We start from the raw sequence: 26,818 nt of genomic DNA on the forward strand, positions 1-26,818 counted from the left end.
ATTACTCAGCAAGTAGTTTAAGGATAACTGGCTAGCTATGTGGAGAGAGAGAAAGAAATGAAGCAGCATTTGTAGATGGTTCAAGGTAGTTGGCTCCCCTGTATCTGCTATATACCGTTCCATAGTTTCATTCTAGGATACTTTAGTAAGTCATATTCACATTGCTATACTTTCAAATCCTCCCCCTTTTTGGGGGTCATAAACAATAAGTTAACAAGAAGATATTTATACAGCGTCCTTGGATAAATGAGGGAATCCTTTTCTATGATGGAGTCTAAGATGTGGATTTGCTAGGTCAGAAAGTATGTACTTAGGGCTAGGGATGTGGCTCAAGCTGTAGCGCGCTCGCCTGGCATGCGTGCGGCCGGGGTTCGATCCTCAGCACCACATACAAACAGAGATGTTGTGTCTGCTGAAAACTAAAAAAAATAATAAATATTAAAAAATTCTCTCTCTCTCTCTCTCTCTCACTCTCTCTCTTTAAAAAAAAAGAGAAAGTATGTACTTAAAAAAAATACTGCTAAATATCCTATTGAAATCCCAAAGTATTCTCCAGCCATAATAAGCAAGAAAAGTAAAACATAATAAACCCAAGTAAAATACATAGATCAAGTTAATAAAATTGAAAGCAGAAATAAAAGAAAAAAACAACAACATAGAGATGATCCATAAAACCCCAAACTGGTTATTTTGAGAGGATGGCAAAACATACAAACCTTCTGCAAAGAGACTCAAATGATATGGGAAATGAGAAAGCAGATCCAGTAGGGACAGAGAAGAGATTCTCTAAATGGTGAGACTGCTTTGTACCTCACCTTTGCTAAAGTCAGTTTAAGGCCAAAATGGCACATCAAGAAAACTCTCATTGAAATTCCTTAGAAAGGCATGCCTATGTTGGAGGTGGACATACTCTTGCCCAAAATAATGTTTTTTTATTCAGCTTTGAATCTCATCATTATTTTTTTTCAATGAGTGGCCAACTTACGTGAAAAGTGCTTTCAAATTGCGTGAGCGCCTGGAGAGGAAAGATGCTCTCCTGAGACTGTTGAGATTGAACGTAGGAACATCAGACTCAATTGCTCACCTGAGGGACAGCCTCTTTAATTGGAATCCCGAGAGCGATTGTTCACATGGTTAAAATGTTAGTCTCCCTCTCTCCTTTTTCCCCCCCTTAAAATATATATAAAAAAAATTTTAATGGAGCATGGATAGTGGAATCCACATATAATAAATGTATGGATGATATGATTCAACTGTATAACTTTATACCCACCCATTTGAAAAACCTTAGATGGAATGGATACAAACAAGAGGGAAAATATAAATTACCAAAATTGGTCCAAGAAAACCAATAGAAAACACTCATAAAAAATAGAAAGGGCAGTTAAAGGCCCATCTACCAATCTGCTCCTTCCTATCAGCCGGAACACAAACCTTTGTAACCGTGTAGGCAAGTTCTGTCCCAATCCATCTTATACTTCAGAGTATAGAAAGAAACAGGGACCCACCAATCTTATTTAGTAAGGCTGGTTTATTCTTAAGATGATAGGCTCGTTTCACTTTTGAATAGAGAGGGGGAAAAAATCTCTAAAAAAAAGTGCTAGCTAATTGAAAAAATACATCTTGATCTAGAAGGTCTTGAATAACTCAAGTATGGGTGTCAATGCCATTCACTGCATTTACAGATTAAACGCAAAAAGGCTTCGGTGGATACTGGGAAGACATTTGCAAAAGTGCAACATGGTTTCCCAACAAAAAGGACTAGAAATAGGTGTCAAATATGTTCCATAAAATGTACAACAAGAACAAATGTTACACTTGTTGAATATTTTAGAAGGATTATCACCAAGTAAGAAGCAACACATGGGTATCTGCTTTGACTACTGATAATTGCAATTCTAGTGAGGGTTTAGTCAATGTGATAAGACGGAACAAGAGAGAGATAAGTGTTGGGCAGGAAGAGAGAATTTCCAGGATGGTATTAACTGAGAGATGAAAACATTTTTCTCTGCTTTCCTTCTGCCATTCACACCTTTTTCTATTAAACACAAAAGTAGCTTGCTATACTTATTTTTCTACAGTTATATGTATAAAATATTGGACATGAATCTCACATAAAATATAAATATATTGTTATGGTTTAGATCAGGTGTCCCCCAAAAGCTCACATGTGAGACAATGCAAGAAGGTTCAGAGGAGAAATGATTGGGTTGTGAGAGTCTTAACCCAATCAGTGATTTAATCCCTTTGATAGGGATTAACTGAGTGGTAACTAAAGTGGTAGGGTGTGGCTGGAGGTGGTGGGAATTGGGGCATGATCTGGGGTGTATATTTATATCTGGAGAGTGGAGTCTCTCTCTGCTTCCTGATCATGATGGGAGCTACTTCCCTCCACCACATTCTCCCGCCATGATGCTGAGCCGTGGGGAATGGAGCCAGCCTACTATGGACTAAGACCTCTGAAACCGTGAGCTCTCCAATAAATTTTCCCTCATTTACAATGGTTCTGGTCAGATCTTTTAGTCATAGCAGTGAAATAGGTGATTCAACATATATATCATTATATAAAAGCATCTTCATATATGTACATATATATTATGTGAATTAATGCAATTGGTTTGACCAGATCCCCACTGATGAACTTTGGGTTCCTTTAATTTCTCTACTCTTGTGAACACCTTTCTGCCTCCATCATTGTATTTGAAGAATACATTTCTAGCTCTTGAATGGCGACATTAAAAACAGTGCTGGTGTCATCCAGGTAAACAGCTAAGAAAACTGTGGAATATATAAAAAGGGACCGAATCTTTGTACACACTGCAACTTGGATAAAATTATATTAAATGAAAAAAAAATAATCCAAAAAGGGTTTATAATGTCTCATTCTGTTTATATTTCATTATAAGTGACAATTTCATTCTTTTTTCTACCCTCATTTTTTTTGAGGTGTAATTGACAAATAAAAACTAAATATATTTAAGGTGTACCATGTGATACTTTGATATAAGTAAATATTGGAAGATGATTACTACCGTTAAGCTTTTTAACATATTGATCACCTCACATAGTTACCTTTTGGGTATGGATCAGAACATTTAAGATTTGCTCCTTTTAGTGAATTTCAAGTCTACAATAATATTAACTATAGTCACTAGGATGTATGTTAGATCCCCAGAACTTGTTCATGTGCATAACTGAAACTTTATATTCCTTGACCAAAACATCTCCATTTCCCACCCACCCCCCAGCTGTCAATCATCATTCTACTCTGTTTCAGTGAGTTCAGCTTTTTTGGATTCTGATAAAATCATGCAGTTTTTGTCTTTCTGTTTCTGGTTTATTTCACTTAGCAGGATGTCTTCCAGGTTTCTCCATGGTGTTGCCAAAGGTAGGATCTCTATCCTTTTTAGAGGCTGAAAGTATTCCAGTATCTGTCTGTGTATGCACATATGATCTATCTAGTTGTTTTATTTTCTTTATCCATCTACCATTGTACACTTAGGTTGACTCCCTATCTTGGCTACCGTGAATAATGCTTCACTGAACACCAGGGAGCAGTGATCTTTTTTTTAAAAGATATTTATTTTTTAGTTGTAGTTAGACACAATACCTTTGCTTTATTTATTTATTTTTATGTGGTGCTGAGGATCGAACCCAGGGCCTCACACACACTAGGTGAGTGCTTTACCACTGAGCCACAACCCCAGCCCCAGTGCAGTGATCTTTCTCAGAAACGGATTCCAGTTCCTTTGGAGGTATAGTCAGAGTAGTATTGCTCTTTCCAAAGGTAGCTCTATTTTTAACTTTTTGAGGAAACTTTGTATTCCTGTCAACAGTGTACAGCTGTGTCCCTACATCTTCACCAACATTTGTTACCTTTTCCCCCCTTTTTTTTTAGGTTGGCCATCCTAACAGGTGTGAGGTGACATCTCTTTGGGGTAATATGTAGGGGCATTTCTTCCCCTGGCTTTGGCCAGTCAGTATGTCCAGAGGTTCTGAGTGGTGGCTGATGAAGTCTGCGGTGAACTTGCTGCTGGAATCCTTGGTGAGCTGGCCTGGTACCTGTGTGTGTGCAGAGGTGGGCAAGGAGCCTGGGTCCACTGGGGCAGATCCAGAGCTTGGGTTTTTGTGGGCATCCCTGGCACCTGGACCTGCAAGGGTGGGTCCTGAGTCCTGGGTGTGTGGGAGCTGACCTGGAGCCTGCAGCCACGGGTGCGGGTGTGACTTGGATTGGAATGCTGCCTTCTCTACTCCATTTCCTAATGAGTTTGGTAAATAATTCATACTGATCTTTGCATTTCTGAAAAAAAATCTACTTATGATTTATTTTTTAAACTGTTTTGTTGGATTTGTTCTACTAAAATGTTATCCAGAATTTTGCATCTTTTTTCAACAAATCTCAATTTTACTTTATGTTAGTATGAAGGTTTTTTTTTTTTTTTTAAATTTTAATAGCAAAAAGGAGTTGGGATCTCTGATTCCAACCTGTGTTCCTAGGATAAAACAAACTGCTGTGTATGTGTGTGTGTTTACTAGGAGGAAGCTCTTTATGAGGGCTTTGGGGACATAGAAATGGCAATACACCCAAGAAGGTAAGGGATCCCTATGTTCAGGAGATGAACAGGCTTTGTTAGTTGTTAGAGTCTGTAAACAAGTCAGGATGACACCTGGCATTTTGCCAGAGGGAGTGGTTTGTGAGGTGGCGCCAGCGAGCCATTAAGTGTGGAGATTCCTTATTGGTTGACTGCTGTGTCTAGTTTATGTTAATTAGATAAGCTGTGTGGAATGTATAAATACCCCTCCCGTCCTACAATAAACGGCTCCCACTCCTGCTGTATCAATGTACACAAGTTCCTCTTCACCCCCCCCCCCTTAGTTTGCTGCAGCTGGACTGCGGCAATTAGTTATCTATTGCTGTGTCAACAATACTGCAAAGTTAGCAGCTTAACCCATTTTTCTCATTGTCCCAGAAGTGGAACACCTATAAAAACTTAAATTGAGCAAAAAACATGCCACTTACAATCACCCTGAAATAAATAGTATATTTGTAGGGTTCTATTTTTTTTTGGGGGGGAGGTACTAAAGATTGAACTCAGGGGCACTCAACCACTGAGCCCCATCCCCAGCCCTATTTTGCATTTTATTTAGAGTCAGGCTCTCATTGAGTTGCTTAGCGTCCTCATCTTTGCTGAGGCTGGCTTTGAACTCACGATCCTGCCCCAGCCTCCCGAGCTGCTGGGATGACAGATGTGCGACACTGCACCTTCCAGGGTTCTATTCTTTTGAGAAAATTGATAGGTGAATGATTAGAGTGTTGGAAAAAAATATCCACATATATAAAAAAGACATAAAGGGTCTAGGGACTCTAGATTATGATTTCCAATCCATTTTGAGGCATGGATAGCCATGGCATTGCAATAGTCACAGAATTGAAAACTTGGGACTTAATGGGTTGAGATGGCTCAGGCTTATCTTCTCAGTCTTTGTAGGTCGAGAGTCTTGGCATAACTCAACTGGGCCTTCTTCAATATAGATGTCTGCTAGGGTTTGGTTGTTACTAGAGGCTCAACTGTGGAAGGATCTGTTGCCAAGCTCCTTGGGGTGATTGCCAGAATTAGCTTCCTCGTGGTTACTGGATTTCTGACAGCTGGCTTCTCCCAAGCCAGCGATGGAGAGAGAGAGAGAGAGAGAGAGAGAGAGAGAGAGAGAGAGAGATTGTAGTCGTTAGCATCGAGGACTCCTACTAATACAGCAGTCACGGGAATGACATCCTGGTACCTTGGTCACGTTCTACTGGGAGAAGTAAGTCACACGTCCCACTATTCTCAATGAGAGGGGACCACAACGTAGCCTGGACAACGTGATCCTGGAAACAAGGATCACGAGAAAGACCCTACAGTCTACCTGCCACCCAGGCCATGCTTGAGGGAGACCCCACGCCTTGCCTCACACATTCACTTGAGAACGAGCTTCTGCCATCCCCAAACCCGAATCTGCATCCAGGTAAATAAAGATCTTATCTGAGCTGGAGAAATCCAGCCCACCTGCCCAATGTTTTCCTTCTAAACTCATATTTACAAAATAGGAGGTGGGGGAGGGATTTACCCAACATGGTCCAAGGTGCCAGACACACTCATCGCCAAAAGGAGCTCCTGAGAAAGTAGCATTAAAGAGGGAAGGAAGAAAGTGTCAGCCGTGTTATTAGTTCCTCGGAGAGACTCAAGAGGCTGTCGCCACACACAAAAACGGCAAAGAAGAACAGGAACTCAGGGAGCCTGAGATGTTAAAGTAGGATCCCAGAACAAGACAGTGAGTGGAATGAATCGCTGAAGATGGTGTTGGAAACCTGGGAGGGAAGGACTTTTCTAGAATGTAGAGTACCAGGACAAAGAGAGGTCAAGTTTATCAAATATAATAAAAGTTGGAAGAACAGACCTTTGTGTTACAAAATCAATCCAACCGCTTTTCCAAAAGGAGATAACAGAGAAGGAAGGGTAACAGTCAGAAACAGCAGAAGAACCGTTGCTAAAGCTAACGACAGAGAACACAGAATGCTGAGTAGCATTAATTCAAAAAGACACATTACGCTCTAGTACCTCAAGGATAATGAGAACATTGTTCATAAGTCTTCCACAGGGAAGAATCGGGGTCTCAAGAAATAAAAAAAAAAAAAGTTAGGTTGGTATTGAACTTCCAAGTAGCAACTAGTAAATGCTAGGAGAAAACAGAGTTTGAAAAAAAAGTTTTTTTTTTTTTTTTGGTGCTGGGGATTTGAACCCAGGGATCCTTTTCCACTGAGCTATATTCCAAGCCCTTTTTTATCTTTTGTTTGGAGACAGGGTCTTGCTAAATTACTTAGAGCCTTGCTGAGGCTGACCTCAAACTTGTGATCCTCCTGCCTCAGCCTCCTGAGTCACTGGGATGACAGGTGTGTGCTGTGCCCATCTAGAGTTTGAAATTATATAAGAGAAAAATTTATATTTCAGTTGAGATTCTCTATTTTGTGAAACTGTTAGTCAACTGGGAAAAAAATGAGACATTTTCCTATATACAAATGTTTAAGAATTTTGTCACTATGAGCCAGTCTCTGAGAGCATTACTTAAGGATATACTCCAGCAAAATGAAAATGATAAATCAAATAAAAAGGACAATCTAAGACATTAAAAAATACCCATAAATAATGATGCAATAAACCCATAAATTGTGCAAAAGAGGGAACAATTTGAAATAAATCCACTAGCTGTTTTCAATGCAAGAAATGGGGAAAGAGGTAAAACTATGCTAAGGGTTCTATAGGGTTTGAAGGAGGACACAGACATTGAATGAACTACCAGTGTGGAGGGAAGAATAGAATATAAATCTGTGTCAACCTAAGGATAACCATGACAAGAAGAAATTGACATACATATATGTAGATGTATATTTATGTCTTATATATGTATGTCCAAAACAACTAGAAAAATTGGACAAAGAAAATGTCATCAATCTCACAGTTAGAGGAAGGATAAGAAAAAAATATCAAGAAACCATAACAATAAGATACTTGTAATATAGTGGCAAAAAATTGTGTATATAAGCATTCAGATGAAATGTGAATGAGACGACCCTCTTCATTAAAAGAAAGAAACTATAGCTCCCCTGTAGTGAGTGTGAACTATGATTTAGACATGGTGCTAAGCACTTTAAGTAGTTAATTATACTTAAAGTCACCAGTAAACCCTGCAAGGTAAATTCTATTTTTACTCTCATGCTAACGCAGAGAAGTGAAGCTTAAGGTGGATTAAGCCATTTGCTTAAGGTGTAGACGCTGGGTTCACATTCAGGCTTTTTGATTCTCAAGTCTATGCTCACGATCTTTCTGTCCACCTGCCACTCAGCTCGGTCAGGAAGAAATGCCTGCATGTTAGGGGTGTGATATAAACTAAGGCAAAACACTGTACGAATTCTGAAAATAAAGGGTTAGAAAAAGACACCCTGGACAAAGGATAATAATAAAAGGAAGTGGGGACCGTCATAGCGACACCTGCCTTTTGAATTTTATTTCTTGGCAGTGGTGGAGACTGAGCCCAGGCCCTTGTGCATGCAAGGGAAGCGCTCTACCGTGGAGCTACCTCCCAGCCCGAGTGTCTGTGTCATGGGAGGTGATCCATGCAGTCCTGGGAACAGAGTAGAAAACACAATTCTGCTCATGCTACACGGGAGGTGTGTGTACGCGTGTGCACGCAGTGGGGTCGGCAGTGGCCTGAGCGAGGTCTGCCTATAGATTATTCGAGTAACTATATAAAGTCATTTTCCTTGGTTCATGTAAAGAAGGGTTTAAGAGGGAGGATCGAGCACTGTCCTGGATCTTTTGGAGTTTGTCAGGGGAGCTGGGGAACAGGTGGGTGTCCACCTGGAATGCAAAACCCAGAGAGAACCTGGGAGGAGAGACTGTGCACTGTGAATTCAAAGCTGGGTCTTCAGAGTGATGGTTTTCAAAAGAGGTGTCACCAAGCACCTCCCGGCTGCAGACTTGGAGGAGGAGGGGAAGAGGGGGAGAATCAGGAGGCGGTGAGTGAGGGTGACCATGGGAGCCCCGCGTCTTCTCCTGCTCAGAGAGGAGAAATGTTTTCCACTAGAAAGAGAGGGGAAGAAAAGAAAATCCTCAACTTTTTTTTTTTTTATTTCATCCAAACTGGGTTGTCAGTCCCTTCGCGGTTGCTATGACAACCGTGGCTCTCCTCCTTCTTCATTTGGATCTATTTCCAAACTGAGAACAATGAATGTAAAAGATCAGAAAATGGGGGAAGCAAGTAGGCATTAAGGGCATTAGAATTATTTACCCTGGAGAAGAGAATGCTAAGAGGTGGCAATTATATTGTTCTGGGCCATTAAAGGTTACTACTCCATAAGTAGTTCTCTGCTTGGGCCCAAGATAAAATCAGATTTATTTAAACTGGAGGGAAAGAGCATTAGGGAGAGAGAGAGAGAGAGAGAGAGAAAAAAAACCTGATAGAAAGTTCTGTGGGATGGCTTTGGCTCTGTCCATGCGGGGAGATGGGATGAAGCTGAAGCCACATCTCCTGCCCAGGTTGTGATTTCCCCCTAAAAAGTCTATGATCAGTAAAACAAACAATAACCACAAACAAACACATGGTGCTTACTCTTTGCAAGTTTCACTTGAAGTGTGTCGTATTTCAGATCTCACTTCATCTTGGCAACAACCCTGAAAGGTTGATAGCCGTGATTGTTCCCATTTTACAGACGAGAAAACTGAGGGTCAGAGAGTTTAGGAGCTTGTCGGAGATCCCACAGCTGGGATCTGAACCGAGGGATTTTGCGTTTTTAACTGGTAACAGCTTCTCAATATCGTCACTCTCTTGGAATGGTTCCAATTGCACTGAGGTCTTGGAGGACTCCTGTACACAGAAGCCTTGGCCAAGTTCTGATCTTCTATAGCCCCATTTTAAAAAAAGTACTTTTTTAGATGTTGATGGGCTTTAATTTTATTAATGTATTTATATGCAGTGCTGAGACTCAAACTCAGTGCCTCATACATGCTGGACCAGCCACAACCTCAGCCCAATAGCCCCATTTTTAAAACAACTATTTATTTATTTATTTATTCATTGAGCCACTGAGTTGATACATATAAAGGCATGAGCAACACGATGTCCTTGTGCTCACAGAACTCTGACACCAGGGAGGCAAATGATGCCCTTAGAAATCATTAAAAAGCATCACGTTGGTTGAGACTTTAGGTCAAAGTATAGGGTGAGCCGCATGAGCTGTGCCACAACAGAAGGGTGGCTTAACCTCTCTGTGTCTCAGTGTCCTCACGTGTGAAATGGCAGTGATGAGGGTTGCAACGAGGACTAAATGACTCAGTAGATGAAGATACCTGAAGAAATGCCTGGCTTATGGTCAGTGCTAAGTGATGGAAGCATTAGTAGCCCGGGAGTAACGAATGTGGACGGAACGCCTCTTCTCTGGGAGCCCTAGCTGGGCACTGGGGAAAGAGCAGAGGCAAGATGGAAAGGTCTCGCAGGGCTGCAGTCCTACACAGGACCCTGGGCGTAAAGGAGCAAGCGGGCAATTTCAGATTCTAATAGGTGCTATAAGGAAATGAAACGAGGCAATAAATAGAGCAGAAGAGGTGAGTGGGTGGGTGAAGGGGGGCTGCTTCCAGCAGGGAGGTGGGGGAAGAGCTTTCCCAGGTGAGACCATTTGGACTGAGCCCTAGGGATGGGAAGGAGAGGCCACGGGCGGGTCTGGAGGAAAGGACCTTTCAGGCAGAGGAGCAGCTGATGTAAATTTGGAACAAGCTTGAACATGGGACTGTGGCGGGGCTGAGAGTGTGGAGAATCCTGGCCGGGTCAGGGGAGGTGGTCAGGGGGAGGTGGTCAGGGGGAGGTGGTCAGGGGGAGGTGGTCAGGGGGAGGAGGTCAGGGAAAGGTGGTCAAGGAGGAGGTGGTCAGGGGAAGGTGGTCAGGGGGAGGTGGTCAGGGGGAGGAGGTCAGGGGGAGGAGGTCAGGGGGAGGAGGTCAGGGGGAGGTGGTCAGGGGAAGGAGATCAGGGGGAGGAGGTCAGGGGGAGGAGGTCAGGGGGAGGTGGTCAGGGGGAGGTGGTCAGGGGGAGGAGGTCAGGGGGAGGTGGTCAGGGGGAGGTGGTCAGGGGGAGGTGGTCAGGGGAAGGAGATCAGGGGGAGGTGGTCAGGGGGAGGTGGTCAGGGGGAGGAGGTCAGGGGGAGGTGGTCGGGGGAGGCTGAGTCCAGGGAGTTGGGATTGAGAGGCGGAGTCACCACTAGGGGGCGCGCTCCTGCGACCTAGTACCCCAAGGTCATGGATCCTGCCAGGCACAGGACGGCCCAACCCCAAGGTGCAGGGCGCCCCGGTTGAGAAGCCCCGGCTGCTGTATGTGAGACTAGAGCTTACAGGTCAGGGTAAAAGGGGTGGAATTTATTGTGAGCGGAAAGGTCCATCGGACGACTTGAAGCCGTGCTGGTGTCTATCTGGATGAACGGAGATGGTGGCTTGGTTCAGAGTGGACACCATGGAGATGAGGGCAAATGACAGGACGAGGGAGGCAGAGGTGACCAGTCTCTCCAGAGGACGGGAGGGAGGGGCTTGGGTGGAAGAGGGGAAATCAAGGAGGACCCTCAGGTTGTCCTTGCTGGAGCAGAGGGACAGGTGGACACTGAGGCCATCAACCTAGGCAGAGAGAAGTGAGTTGGGGGGGATCATGGGCAGACACCAAAGAGTTTTTTTTTTAATTGATTTTTAAAAAATAAATGACAGCAGAATGCATCACAACTCTTATTACACATCTAGAGCACAGTTTGCCTATCTCTGGTTGTATAGAAAGTATGCTCACACTAATTCGTGTCTTCCTACATGTACTTTGGATAATGATGACCATCACATTCCACCATCCTGGCTCACCCCCTGCCGCCTCCCTTCCCCTCCCACCCCTCTGCCCGATCTAGAGTTCAGACACCAAGAGTTTGCTCCCGGTCATTTAGATGTGACAAAAAATATTAGGCGTCCAAGAAGAGATGTCACCCAGGCTGCTGGAGACACAGCTGCACACGTGACTTTGGGGAATGAGCAGTGGCCCTAAAAAGCTAGGATCCTAGAGCAATACGGGATGAGGGTTTCGCCTTGGATGAGTTTGGACAGTTTCACCCGCTTCTGAGAGAGCACTGCCAGGAACCCCCAGGAAATGAGGCAACGGGTCTGATTTTCGAGGATCCAACTCATTCGGGGGAAGATCTGACGTTCCTGGGGAAACAGAGTGAGTCCACTGTCTGCTCCCTGGGTCTGGCATGGCCGCGGCCACTGAAGGAGATTAATAGAAGTAAAATCCACCAGGCGATGAAAAGGGCAGTTGGCACTTCCAAGGAGTAGACAGAACCTGAGAAGACGATGGCTCCTCACTTCACTGGTTTCTTTCCTGGTGGTCCCAAAGGCTGTTTTCTGCATCTTTTCCTAAACTCCCTGTAGTCTTGCATTTCCTGACCAAGTCTGGGAAGACCTGAAGGCGGTAGGATATCTTTTAAATTTGTGAGCTGTTTCCTTGGTATTTATCCACAGGCTGAAGAAAGGGCTCCAACTTTGAGGTTATGGAGCCCAGACTTTTTTTTTTTGCAAAAGTGGATGGCATGGGAGGGAACAGAGAGAGCGCAGTACCTTGGATCTCGATTTTTTTTATTTTTATTTTTGAGGGTAAAGAAGAACAGCGGCGGTAGCAGGAAGACACCCCATCCTCTGCTTATGTGAGTGACTGAGGAGTGGGGGAGCCCAGGGGAAATAATCCGACTCTGCCTCTGGTAATTAAAGGGAGAATGCCAAGTCTCCCCGAGGACCCTGGCTTATTGGAGAAGCAGAGAGCGATCCTTGCTCGCAGCCACTTACTGGAGGAGAAGTAAAACGAGCCTCGTTTGGCTGGGGTGTCCTGAAGCCAGGGAGACGCTTCACAAAGACCACAGACTCTCAGGTTGGCGGAATGTATTCTATTGAACCCTAAAGTGAAGCCAAGTAGGAGCTTGGCAATTAGTTTGCACTAGAAGGAGAGAGAGAGGGAGAGAGAGGGAGAGAGAAGGAGGGAGGGAGGGAGGGAGGGAGGGAGGGAGGGAGAGAGAGAGAGAGAGAGAGAGAGAGAACAATGATTATTTTTTTCCAGGGCTTCTCACTAGCCAAGCTCTGTTATATGGATGCTGTGGTGAAATCAGGGCTCGGGGCAATGGCTTTAGGCTTTGATCCATGCACAACAGTGTCACCCTGCCACGGTGGCCTGGAAACAGTCATGGGTGGACATATGCCACTGTGTGACAGTGGCTGTGTTCCGGATAAAACCTCCTTTGTCAAAGCAGATGTTGAGCTGTGTCGGGCCAGGGGTGATGCTTGGCAATCCCTGGTTGCAACGTGGTGAGAGTTTTATCATAAGGGCGGTGCCAGCCCGGCTCCAGATATCCTGACTGTGATCCGGATGGGGCTTGGGCAGGAGTACAGACTCTTCTGGTGATTCAAGGTGCAGCCAGGAATTGGAGTCAAGGAGATTAGAGTTGTGGTTTTTGCTTGGTTTCACAAAAGGATTTGTGTGTGTGTTAAGAATATGCTGGGATGGTGGCCTGCACCTGCGATCCCAGCAGGTTGAAAGGCTGAGGAAGGAGGATCGCAAGTTCTAGGCCAGCCTCAGCAATTTGGTGAGGCCCCAAAGAATTTAGTGGGACTCTGTCTCCAAATAGAAAATCAAGAGAAATTCAAATCAAAACTACACTGAGAGTCCATCTCACTCCAGTCAGAATGGCAATTATCAAGAATACAAGTGACAATAAGTGTTGGCGAGGATGTGGGGAAAAGGCACACTCATACATTGCTGGTGGGACTCCAAATTAGTGCAACCTTATGGAAAGCAGTATGGAGATTCCTCAGAAAACTTGGAATGGAACCACCATTTGACCCAGCTATCCTACTTCTAGGTTAATACCCAAAGGACTTAAAATCAGCATACTATAGTGACACAGCCACATCAATGTTCATAGTTGCTCAATTCATAAATAGCTAAGCTATGGAACCAGCCTTGATGCCCTCCAACAGATGGGTGGATAAAGAAAATGTGGTATATATATATATATATATATATATATATATATATATATATATTTGATGTATATACTAAGTATATATATACTTAGCCCTAAAGAAGAATGAAATTATGGCATTTGGTGGTAAATGGATGGAACTGGAGAATATTATGTTAAGCAAAATAAGCCAGTTCCCAAAACCAAACACCAAATGTTTTCTCTGATATGTGGATGCTAAACCACAATAAGGCAGGTGGCTAGGGAAGAATAGTAGACTTTGGGTTAGACAGAGGGGAATGAAGGGGGGGGAGGGGTATGGGGGTAGGAATGATAATAGAATGAATCAGACACTCTTACCCTATGTGCATATATGATTACATGACTGGTGTGATTCTACATCATGCACAACTAGAAGAATGAGAAGTTATACTCCATTTGTATATGATGTGTCAAAGTGCATTCTACTGCCGTATATAACTAATTAGAACAAAAAATTATTTAGAAAAAGGGCTGGGAATGTGGCTTAGTGGTAAAGTACCCCTGGGTTCAATCCTTAGTACAAAAAACAAAACAAAACAAAAATACCTAAACCCAAACAAATAACAACAACAACAAACAAACAAACAAAGCTTCACTGGATTCCCCCTTAGAGGTGCTGACCTGTTGGGCCTGGATACAGTCTAGGATGGGAATTTTTTAAAGCTCCCCACGTGCGTCTTGTAAAGCCAGAGCTGAGAACCACAGATCCAGAGGGCGAGACGGAGGAGCCTTGTCAATCCCGTCAGATTCTTGTAGGACAAGGGCAATTTCAAGGGGTTTATTTATTTCTTCACTGAGCAGACATCCGTGTGGTCCTTGCTCTGTGCTTGTGTCCACAGACGTGACTCATTAGATTCTCAGAACAGTCTCGGAGGAGGGGACTGTGAATGTTCCCAGTCTATAGCCGGGGACGCCGAGGGCCGGAGAGCTTGGGAACAAAGGAGACAAGATGTCTAGGAGAAGATGAATCAGGTCCTGAAGGAGGTGGGTCAGAGAGCCAGGTGCAGGCAGGCGGAGGTGGGAGGGTGAGCCGATGCTCAGGCGCAGCCTGCTCCCAGCCCTGGAGCTGGGAGAGCGCATCCCTCATGGGTGGCGAGTGAGGGGCTGGCTGGGTGGCGAGTGCACTGTGTTCTTGGGGACCTCAAGAAGAGCCCCCCCCCTGCAACCAGTGGAGCTTTGGGATGAAATGATTTAAGGAGTGAATGGAAGGGGATGAAATGGAAGTTGAGAGTGAAGGTATGTCCAGATGGAACTTTCTAGAAGAAGAGAATCTTCTAGAAGGAGAGCTGGAAGGAAGGGCAGCTGGCACGTTAAGTGGGAGAGACTTGAGCAGGTGGAAATGGTGACCGGCAGGGACCAGAGCCCAGGAGAGGTGAAGGATCAGGGAAAAGTGGGTGAACAGAAGACACTGGACTCGGAGGGGCCCTCCGGGGGCAGGACCTTGTCCTGGGGAGGGAAGGACGCGATGGCTGCGGGTGTTCCAGGTAAGTGGCAAGAGAGAGGCAGCTCCATCTGGAGATGTCCCCAGCGGTGGAGGCGATTTTGCTTGAAAGGAACAGATGTCTGTTTAAACTTGTGTGAGAGAGTTGATCCACGAGGATCGCAGGCAGAGACCCAGGGACAGCGGCTTTGTTCAACGAGCAGCTTCCCTTTCTCAAATCCCGAGAGTCTAAAGGTAGGAAGTTGAGGGGTGCCGTCAGCTACTCAGGGAAATGGTCAGAATGGAAGCTCTTCCTGGTGGACTGAGCTCAGTGTGTCGCTGTGAGTTCTAGGACATGGTCACGAGAAGGGCTAGAGAGGAATGGAGGTCAAGGCTGTGGGGATGCAAAGGTTAGAGATCTGAGAAGCACAGGGAGGAGGTAGGTTGTTCCAATGGATACCAAAGTCCCTTGGGATGGTCACAGTGTTTGGGAAGAGGGGAAGATGCTGGATCAGAATATAGAAGAGTAGCTGGGAGTGAGTGGGTTGACTCTGATGTTAGGGTGCAGAGGGTTTAATCTGGGCATAATTTTAAATTATTTTCTCACTATTCATCTCTAACAAATCCCTAGTGTCTTTTTTTTTTTTTTTTTTTGGGTACTGGAGATTGAACTCAGGGGCACTCTACCACTGAGCCACATCCCCAGCCCTATTTGGTATTTTTATTTAGAGACAGGGTCTCACGGAGTTGCTTAGCACCTTGCCTTTGCCGGAGGCTGGCTTTGAACTTGCCATCCTCCTGCCTCAGCCTCCGGAGCTGCTGGGATTAGAGGTAATGCTACTGCACTTGGGTCCTAGTGTCTTATTGTCTTCTGGTGCTGGAACAGAATACCACAGAGCAGGTAACTTATAACTGGTAGGCTTATAGTTCTGGGAACCGGGGCCTCCATACTGCCTCCCAACATGGCGGCAGGGCGAGTGGGCACAAGCAAGAGGCAGAGGGAGGAAGCTGGGCTGAGATCTTCCTTGTTATCAGAACCCATTCCTAAGACAACTAGCCCATTTGCAAGGCAACTAAACCACTGGCGAGATCACTGACCACGTGAGATACACAGCACAGGTCTTTCAGGAGGTGGAAGTATCCCCCTCTCCCGACTGTTAATGGCTGTTAAATTTCAACACGAGCCTGGGGGGCCTTCAGACCGTAGCACAGGTCTTGTAGGTCCCCCCCTATACCATTCTACCGTCCTCATCCGCTTCTCTCCATTTCTGCCGCCGTCATCTAGTCTAACCCACCATCTCCTCTCACCTCTTTATTATGATAAACTGACCAACTTTCGACTCTCTTCAAACCATCATTCTCCCCTCTGTAGCCAGAGGGAGGCTTTGACAACCATGAATCTGATCATTTCCAAATACTCCTCAATGACTTCTCTTTGCTCTTAGGTTAAAAATCTCTGTAGGAAATTGCATCAGTGTTCAAAATATTTGGTGCCCCTCTTGGAAGAGAGTTCTATTCCTCTGCTTTGCTCGTGTCAGGCATGGTCATGTGACTTGCAGGGACTCTCCACTCGGGAAGGGGGATTTTATACTCTTTCTCTGTCGAACACCACAGGGCCATGGACCTGCGGTGCTTAAGGCAACGGGGGCCCAAGTGCTGCGGGTTACTTCAAAGTAGAAGCTTCAAGAGCCAGATATATGGCTCCCTATTTTTCTGTTTTGCCTCTTTTCTAAGACTGGCATTGGCTCAGATAAAGGCGGATCCGTCGTCGGGCATGAATGTGGAGACAAATCCCACATGGACGTCCACCACAAGTGGGAAACAGATGGCGATTGTGAGTCATTGGTATTTGTCACTGCAGCCAAACTTAATATGTTGTCTGTAAGGCCCCGAATGATTTAATGATTTGGTCGGACTTTCCCGGCTTTATCTCTCCACCATCACTCCTTTTACTGGACTAACTCCTGTTTTTCTTCGGGATCTCAGCTTAGATGTCACTTTTCCAGCAAACCCTTTTTTTTTTTTTTTTTTAAGAGAGAGAGAGAGAGAGAGAGAGAGAGAGAGAGAGAGAGAGAGAGAGTTTTTAATATTTATTTTTCAGTTCTCGGCAGACACAACATATTTGTTGGTATGTGGTGCTGAGGATCGAACCCGGGTCGCACGCATGCTACCGCTTGAGCCACATCCTCAGCCCCAGCAAACCCTTTTTAAACGTGCCTTTCTCCCACCCAGACCCCAGCACTGGATCCATTTGATCTGACCCCTTCCTTTCTATCGCTCAAACACAAGTCTGAAATGTTTTTTGACTGTGATTATCTGCTTCCCAGGAGAATGTGAGTTAAGTGAGGACCAGAATGATGTCGGTATAGTTCTTCCTTATGTCTCAGAGCCTGGTGCCCCAGTAAGCCCTCAGTTAGCATAGTTTTGATAAGAACAGATCAGAACCCAGGTTACAGGTGAGTCCAGAAGCCAGGGACAACCTGATCCATCAAATATGAAGAAATAGAAGCTGGGTGCAGTGGTGCATGCCTGTAATCCCAGAGGCCTGGGAGGCCGAGGCAGGAGGATCATGAGTTCAAAGCCAGCCTCAGCAACTTAGCGAGGCTCCAAGCAACTTGGGGAGACTTTGTCTCAAAATAAAATATAAAAAAAGAGCAAAGGATGTGGCTCAGTGGTTAAGTACCCCTGGGATCAATCCCTGGTACCAAACAAAAAAGAATAAGGAGAAGGAGAGGAAATAGAAGTGGGTAGAAAGCAAGAAATGGATCAAACACAAACAGAAACTGGATGTGGACAGAGGGGGTGGTATGTGGATTACAGTTCCCAGAGGAGGGGCCTCTGATAAGATGCCGGACCCCCATTTCTCCAGGGAGGGAGACAGTGGTTGTGGATGCAACACTAAGATGGACACACTAAGCTAACCCTCCGTCTCCCTCTCTCCTCCTCCTGAGTCTCATTTCACCAGCTTGTGGAGTGTTTTCTAGATATTGGGCGTCTCTAGGAATACCACGTCACTCGAGCTAATTCCTAGTTCCATGATAATTACCAGATGCAAACCCAATGATGATGAGGGGTAGATGAAGTTTTCAAAAGAGAAATCCAGAGGCCAGGAAAGTTCCCAGGACAAACACACCTGTGTTCACCTTCCCAGGACAAACACACCTGTGTTCACCTTCCCAGGACAAACACACCTGTGTTCGCCTTCCCAGGACAAACACACCTGTGTTCGCCTTCCCAGGACAAACACACCTGTGTTCGCCTTCCCAGGACAAACACACCTGTGTTCGCCTTCCCAGGACAAACACACCTGTGTTCGCCTTCCCAGGACAAACACACCTGTGTTCGCCTTCCCAGGACAAACACACCTGTGTTCGCCTTCCCAGGACAAACACACCTGTGTTCGCCTTCCCAGGACAAACACACCTGTGTTCGCCTTCCCAGGACAAACACACCTGTGTTCGCCTTCCCAGGACAAACACACCTGTGTTCGCCTTCCCAGGACAAACACACCTGTGTTCGCCTTCCCAGGACAAACACACCTGTGTTCGCCTTCCCAGGACAAACACACCTGTGTTCGCCTTCCCAGGACAAACACACCTGTGTTCGCCTTCCCAGGACAAACACACCTGTGTTCGCCTTCCCAGGACAAACACACCTGTGTTCGCCTTCCCAGGACAAACACACCTGTGTTCGCCTTCCCAGGACAAACACACCTGTGTTCGCCTTCCCAGGACAAACACACCTGTGTTCGCCTTCCCAGGACAAACACACCTGTGTTCGCCTTCCCAGGACAAACACACCTGTGTTCGCCTTCCCAGGACAAACACACCTGTGTTCGCCTTCCCAGGACAAACACACCTGTGTTCGCCTTCCCAGGACAACCACACCTGTGTTGGCCTTCCCAGGACAAACACACCTGTGTTGGCCTTCCCAAGACAAACACACCTGTGTTCGCCTACTCAAGACAAACACACCTGTGTTCACCTACTCAAGACAAACACACCTGTGTTCACCTTCCCTGTCTCCATTCCTTCTGCTCTTTCTGATTGCACAAATTTTACCCATTTGTTAAGACTGCAACTCGGGGGGTTGCTTTATTTAAATGGTGACAATCCTGTGGTCACAGTGACTTTGTCTATACCTCTCCTGTGTCCATGAGTTGCTGTGGTCCGGGATTGCTCCCCAGTGTGTCTGTCTGGGTCCTCCTCACCTCTAGGTGAGGGGTCACAGGTGTTCTCCACGGGATGTTGCAGGGAAGTGGGTGGGTCCTCCCGCCAAAGCTGGTGGCTCACCCTTCCTCCACCCCTGGCTGTGTACAGATGGAGCCGCCTGCTATTAGCTTGTTCTACCTTATCTTGCCGGTTCATGTTCCCCTCTTCCTTTCCCATAAGCTCCTGGGGGCAGGAGCTGCGTCTGCTTCATTTTTTTATCCTTCCATGGCTTAGCAGAGGTCTTGTCACAGACAATCTATTTACTCCATAAATGTTTACAGAATTGAATTGTGGGGGATACCATCGCTCCCCAGGGCACCATTAAGTCTGGCCCATTCTGTCACTTTAACACCATCAAAGAATATTGTCAAGACGTTGTCATCGATTCAGAGAATCTGTTTCCAGAATTTTATCTACTAAAATTAAACATTTGGATCTAGGCAGGAGACAGATGCCGTAACAAGTCACGCCATGAGGAAGCACCATTTGGGGAAGAGCAACTGGCCTCTCTCTCTACCTGCAGTCTCTGCTCCAGAGGAAGCTTCTTTGTGACTATCTCTCTTTTTTAGAGGTTCTGTTTTTGCCACCGAAGCTCCAAACAATATACTCCCATCTCTTATTTTTTTTTTTTTTAGTGTTATGTACTGCAGGCAATTTTTATTTCTTGTTTTCTAGGAAAGATGAGGATTGAGTTCAGCCCCAATAACCCTTTCCCTTTTGCCCATCTCCTCCCAATATTGGGTACATTTGTTTTCACTTCTCCTGAAATTAACTCTGTAACTTCTGACAAAATAGTTGTGCATGGTTTCCGGTTTTTGTCTTCCCATTTTCTTCTTTTCTTTCTTTCTTTCTTTCTTTTTTTTTTGGTACTGGGGATTGAATCCAGGGGTGCTTAACCACTGAATTACATCCCCAGTCCCACCCCTCCCTTTTAAAAAATCATTTTTGTAGTTGTGTATGGACAGAATGCCTTTATTTTGTTTATTTTTACATGGTGCTGAGGTTCGAACCCAGGGCCTCACGCATGCTAGGCAAGCGCTCTGCCACTGAGCTCCAGCCCCAGCCCCCCAGCCCTTTTTTTTATATTTAATTTAGAGATAAGATTTTGCTAAGTTGCTTAGGACCTCGCTAAATTGCTGAGGCTGGTTTGAACTTGCCATCCTCCTGCCTCAGCCTCCTGAGCTGCCGGGATGACAGGCATCACCACACCCAGCCGCTTCTTATTTTTAATCACTGTTGTTCTTCTGCTTTCTTTGTAAGACGAAGGCACATTTTTTTTTTCCTTCTGCCTCTACTCCTCTCTCTCTCTCCTTTGATCTCACTGTTACTTTCTTTCTTTTTTTTCTTAACATATGGACATAGTTAACAGCCACTTTGTGTTCTTCAACCGGGGTCAAGTTGTTTGTTGCCAACGGGGTTGACTCTAAAAACTGAATGCAAACTGATTCTTTGGTTACCACAACTGTGTAACTGTCTTGCGCTCCTGACCCCAGGGCTGAGCAAGGATGTCACTTTCATCTCGGCTGTTCTAAAGTCACAGCCCTTGTGTCCCTCAAAGAATTTCATAAGCTTCAAAGTTAAAAAGATTTTTATAGGCTTGTGTCAATGGCTTGAAAGCATGCCATATTTAATTAGCTCCGCCTTGAAACCATGACTCTCACATCTATATTGATATCTGTATCTATTTCTGCCTTTGGGTCCTGGGCATGCTAAGCTTGCTAGACCCCTGAGATGCACCCCCAGCCCTTTCTGACCATTTTTTAAAGCCTGCTGATTAAATGTTCCTTTACTTACTGCCCAAAGCAAAAAGCTCTTCTATGATGTTATGGTTTGGATGCAAGGTGTCCCCCAAAAGCTCACGTGTGAGACACTGCAAGAAGGTTCAGAGCAGAAGTGATTGGGTTGTGAGAGCCTTAAACCCAAACAGTGAATGACTCAGTTAATCAGGGATTCGCCTGATAGGGATTAACTGAGTGGTAGCTGAAGGCAGGTGGGTGTGGCTATAGGAGGTGGGGCATTGGGGGCGTGGCTTTAGGGTATCTGGCAAGTGGAGTCTCTCTCTGCTCTCTGGTCACCATGTGAGCTGCTTCCCTCTGCCACACTCTCCTGCCATGATGTCCTGCCTCACCTGGAGCCCCAAGGAATGGAACCAGCCTTCTGTGGACTGAGACCTCTAAAACCATGAGCCTCCAAATAAACTTTTCCTCCTCTACAGTTGTTCTGGTTGGGTCCTTTATTCACAGCAGCAAAGAAAACTGACTAAAACGTGTGATATGTTCAACTTTTCCACTCTCTCATGCCGTTTCTGAGTGTAATTCTTCAGTAAGTGCTTTCCTGAAAGACCCTTTCTCAAGAATGGGGAGTCGGGGCACCTGGGGTACTTGGGCCGCCATGTTGAACCATAAGCACTTCTCCATTTTGCAAGTTTCTTTAAAACTTTTGTTTGTTAATTGTGACTTAAGAATTATTCCAGATTAGGAATGATCTTCATGGAAGGCCGGATAATGGTCTAGCTCAATGGATTGGCCTTTTTCATATATTCAATTTTGTATTTTTTTGTGACTTCATCTTGCCAGTAAAATGCAGGTAAGAAATTAAAGCTTTATCACAGGAAAAATGACTAGGAAGTATAATTCTTGGCATTTTTTTTGAAAAAAAAAAGACTTATACAAAGTATATGTAAGAGCCACATCATGAAGTTATTAAGCTCTTTAAGAGACTCTAGGGCTATAGTTAAGAAATTGTTACTTCAATGATTTTAATTTTTCTATAGTATGTGGAAAACATTATGGTGGAAATAATGGGAGGGAATTATTAATGTAATATGATGCTTAGAAAAACTATTAGTTGGCAAAAAAAAAAAAGAAAGAAATTGTTACTTCCATTTCTGGGTTGGGGTGGTTAGTTGATGACCTTGTGTGATGTTCCCGGGATTGAAGCACAGTTGAAGGCAGATTTAGGACCGAGACTTCCCAGTGCCCAGCAAACCTAGACCCCAAGATGAACCCTCAGCCTGATCCCCGAGGGCACAGGCACTGCCACTTCTCAGGTCCAAGTACAAGTTCCCAGCAGGCTTCACACAGGGAGAAAGGAAACTCCTGACTACAGACGTTCTTCGTCTCACATGGAGTAGGGTAGCATCGGCTTCTCCACTCTGGGAAGCCCACCAGGTAGCTCTGGGTCACTCAGAGTTCAAATGCCTTGGAGGCCACTTCCCACCACCCCTTAGTCTTGCCGAAGGGTCAGCTCCTTAGGGACATCCCTCCGGACTCCATGGATGGGTTAAACCTTTTGCTGCTTAATTGCTGAATTGGTCAAGAGCCTATCTTTTGCAAGTGGCAGGTCCTCAAATCAAACTTGCTGAAGCAGAGAGGGAGTGGCTGGGGTCGTGACGTGGACAAGTCCCCGCAGAGGTCACGGAGAGCTGCTTTCATCTCTCCTTTCTCCCTTCTATTCTGCCTTTCTCTCTCTCTCTCTCTTTTCTCTCTCTCTCTCTCTCTCTCTCTCTCTCTCTATATATATATATATATATATATATATATATATATATATATATATATTCAGCATTTTGTGCCTCCGAGGTTCTAGTTCTAGTTTTTGTTCATGGGAACCTGAGCCCACAATCCCAGAGGTAGCAAGAGCCGCGTTCTTCTGATGTTGGCCCTTGATGCTCATCCTGGAAACAATAGCCGGAACATGGGGAGTGGGGGACTCTCGGGTGGTCCAAGAACCTTTCATGGGTTCCCTCCAAACCACGTGGAAGGATGTGTCATTGTCTGGAAAGAGGGGCTCTGTTGTTTAAAAAAAATGTAAGTGGGGTAGTGTTGAGAGCCACAGCCAAAGGGGCCCCGGCAAACTTCCAGCTGCCGGCAAACTTCCAGCTGCCGGCAAACTTCCAGCTGCCGGCAAACTTCCAGCTGCCGGCAAACTTCCAGCTGCCGGCAAACTTCCAGCTGCCGGCAAACTTCCAGCTGCCGGCAAACTTCCAGCTGCCGGCAAACTTCCAGCTGCCGGCAAACTTCCAGCTGCCGGCAAACTTCCAGCTGCCGGCAAACTTCCAGCTGCCGGCAAACTTCCAGCTGCCGGAAGATGATTGGCTCACAGCCGTCCCAGCAACATCTAGCTGATTGGCTCCTCCACGGAGCTGCTCATTGGGCTGTTTCCCTGCCCTTTCAGACCACGGAGCTGCTCATTGGGGGACTTCTTTGGCTCCGCCCACATGACCCAGCCAATCAGCCTCAAGAGCAGGAGGATTGTGGGAGGTGGTGAGGTTTGTGTGGGGAGAGGCTTGTGGAAGCCGGTGGTGGCAGTTGGGCTCTGAGGGTTTTTTTTTTTTCCTGAGGAGCTGGTTTGCTTGGCGTTTGTAGTTCTAAAAATAAAGTTAGTTTCTTTTGACAAGTGGCTCCTGAATTGTGCCCAGCCAGACTGTGGCAGGGTAGAGACAGGGAGGGTACCGGACAGTGACAACAGAGCGCGTTTCAATCAGACCTTGGCCTGATTATTTTATTCCTGTTTCTTAAAGCTAATGTCACTTAAGCTTCAAGTTTCTTACTTGCAGGGCCCTTTGTAAAATTTATAAGTGTTTTAAAGAATGGATGTCTCTCTTCCTCTTATCTTTTCTAATATATTTCCTTTGAGTTAATAACATTGGAAAAAATGTAAAAATTGTTGATTTTTTTTAATACAGGGAACAGAGATTGAACCTAGTGATACTTAACCACTGAGCCCCATCCTCAGACCTTTTTTATTTTTTTTTAAATTTTGAGACAGGGTCTCACTAAGTTGCTGGCCTTGAACTTGTGATCCTCCTGTCTCAGCCTCCTGAGCTGCTGGGATTACAGGTGTGTATCACCATATCTGGTTCACTTTTTTTTTTTTTTTATAACTAAGTAGAATGAAGTTGTGGGTACATGTTAGTCTGAGGTTCATGAGGTATGTTTATGTGGCTTGCAGTCACTTGTGAGCATAGTTAAATGGTTGCTAGCCATTCCATATGGCTTTCCTATGTCCTTCCCCTGTGACAACCTGTGTGGTGATGTGACAGGGAAGTGCAGGTGGAGGGTAGGATCAGTATATTTGGAAGGTCCTTTCCAGAAGCATGGGGCAGTGGATGGGATGTAAAGTTTGAAGGGTACAGAGCCAAAAGCTGGTTTTTGGAAGAGTCTTTCAAATCTTATAACTCATATATAAAAGCAAATTAACAGTGGTTTTCTGATCTTGGGACAAACATTTAAAATATTTTACTTGATGCTACCAATAAGAAGTAATGAAGCTTAAAGAACCAATTAATTAAAAATAAAATTAAATTAACCACACTCGAGGAAAACCTGAATTGCCTTTCTATTGTCTCCATAGAAAGTTACGTTTTTAAAATTGACACCCCATGAGGAGACGGTCAGGCATATACAGCCAATAAAATGGGGAAAAAGTATAAATATGATCATAGTTTTCTAAGCTTTGTGATTTATGGTATTTCTATCTTTTTTAAAAAAATTTAATTTGTTGTGAATATTTTTGCTCATATTTTTTATTGTGGTGAGAAGAACATTTAACATGAGATTTATTCTCCTAACAAAAATTTAAGTGTGCAGTTCAGCATCAGTAACTATGGACCCCATATTGTAGGGAGGAGCTCTTCATTTTTCCTAACTGAAACTTCACATTTGTGGAATAGCAGGGCTGAGGATTGGATACCTTTTTTCTTTTTAAGTTGATGATCTCAGGTATTTGTTACAGTCACAGAGAGCTGACTGGTACAGTGGCTTTCCATTTCCCCCACCCCTGGAACCAACATTCTGGTCTCTGTTTCTATGTGTTTGACTATCTTAGATAATGCCTGCAAGTGGCTTATTTTGACTAGGATAATGCCTGCAAGTGGCTTATTTCGACTAGCAAGATGTTCTTCAGGTTTATCTATGTTGTTGCATATGGAAGGATTTCCCCTCTGAAAGGTTGAATAAGATTCTACCATATGTGTAAGTCCCATCTCTATCCATTCATCCGCTAGTGACCATTTAGGTTGTTTCCATATCTTGTCTGTTATGAGTAATGCTGCGATCAACACCCGAGTGCAAATATTTCCCTTTGAGATCCTGATTGAAATTCTTTTGGATATATATACTCACAAGTGGAATTGTTGATCAAATAGACAGCAATACCATAGTAGTAGGAGACTTCAATATTCTGCCTTCAATAATAAATAGAAAATCCAGACAGAAAATCATTAAGAAATCAGCAGACCTGAACAACATGATAGACCAGGGGGCGTGACGGATATGTGCAGAACGTCCCACCCCGGGGTGCTGTTTAGTCATTCTTAACACATATTTACCTCTTGCTCTTCAGAGAAAAATGCAGTATATTATTACTAAGTGATGACTTCTGTGCCAGGCACTTACTTCTGCTTTTTTAAAAAGAATTTATTTTTAAAAATCTACTTGTCGTTTTTGGATAGATGGTTCTGGGGGGTTTGATGAATCCATAGTATTTATTATTTATTTATTTTTGGTATTGGGGATTGAACTTGGGGCACTTGACCCCTAAGCCACATCCCCAGCCCTGTTTTGTATTTTTTTTTTTTTAAATTTAGAAATACAGTCTCACTGAATTGCTTAGCACCTCGCTTTTGCTGAGGCTGGCTTTGAACTTGCAATCCTCCTGCCTCAGCCTCCGGAGCCACTGGGGTTGCAGGCATGCACCACCACACTGGGATTCCATAGCATTTATTTAGGAATCTTATTTTGCATTTGTACCTTTTCTTTCTTTCTTTCTTTCTTTCTTTCTTTCTTTCTTTCTTTCTTTCTTTCTTTCTTTCTTTCTTTCTAGTATTTTTAAATTTGTTCTTTTTAGGCACACATGTCAGTAGAGTGTACTTTGACATATCATACATACATGGAGTATAACTTGTTCTAATCAGGATCCCATTCTTGTGGTTGTCCATGATGTGGAGTTTTGCTGGTTGTGTATTCATATATGCATATAGGAAAGTGATGCCCACTCTTTTAAAAGATGTAATCCTCTCCCCCAGTTATGTAAGCCTTGTGCATTGTAGAACTTGACTTTGCTTGACCCGGTTTCCTTGTGTTTGGACTGCTATCTGTTGGACCTGAAGCTTGGCTTTTGTTTTCTCCTCTCTCTTTCTCTCTCTCTCTCTCTCTCTCTCTTTCTTTATTGTTTAGTTGTAGTTGGACCAGTATCTTTATTTATTTTTATGTGGTGCTGAGGATTTAACCCAGTGCCTCGCAGATGCTAGACCAGCACTTTACCGCTGAGCCATAACCCCAGCCCCTTTCTCCTCTGTCTTAACCCACCATCTAGCACAGTTCCTGGCACATGGTGGTGCTCCATGAACATATACGGGAAAACTCTGTGGGAATAAGAATTCCTAGTGAAACCCTGACTCCAGACCAGCCCTGGGTCACATGCTCCCTATTAGGAGGAGGTAGCATTGCTCCGGCCACCATGACACATGTTCCCAGGAATTCAATGCCTGGGGTCTTCTAGGTGTCTATGATTCCTTATTCTGCTTTGTGATTTTCATCACTATCTTTTTTTTTTTTTATATACTGGGGATTAAACTCAGG

Source organism: Urocitellus parryii, chromosome 9 (assembly GCF_045843805.1).
Source record: "Urocitellus parryii isolate mUroPar1 chromosome 9, mUroPar1.hap1, whole genome shotgun sequence".
NCBI classification, from domain to species: Eukaryota; Metazoa; Chordata; class Mammalia; order Rodentia; family Sciuridae; genus Urocitellus; species Urocitellus parryii.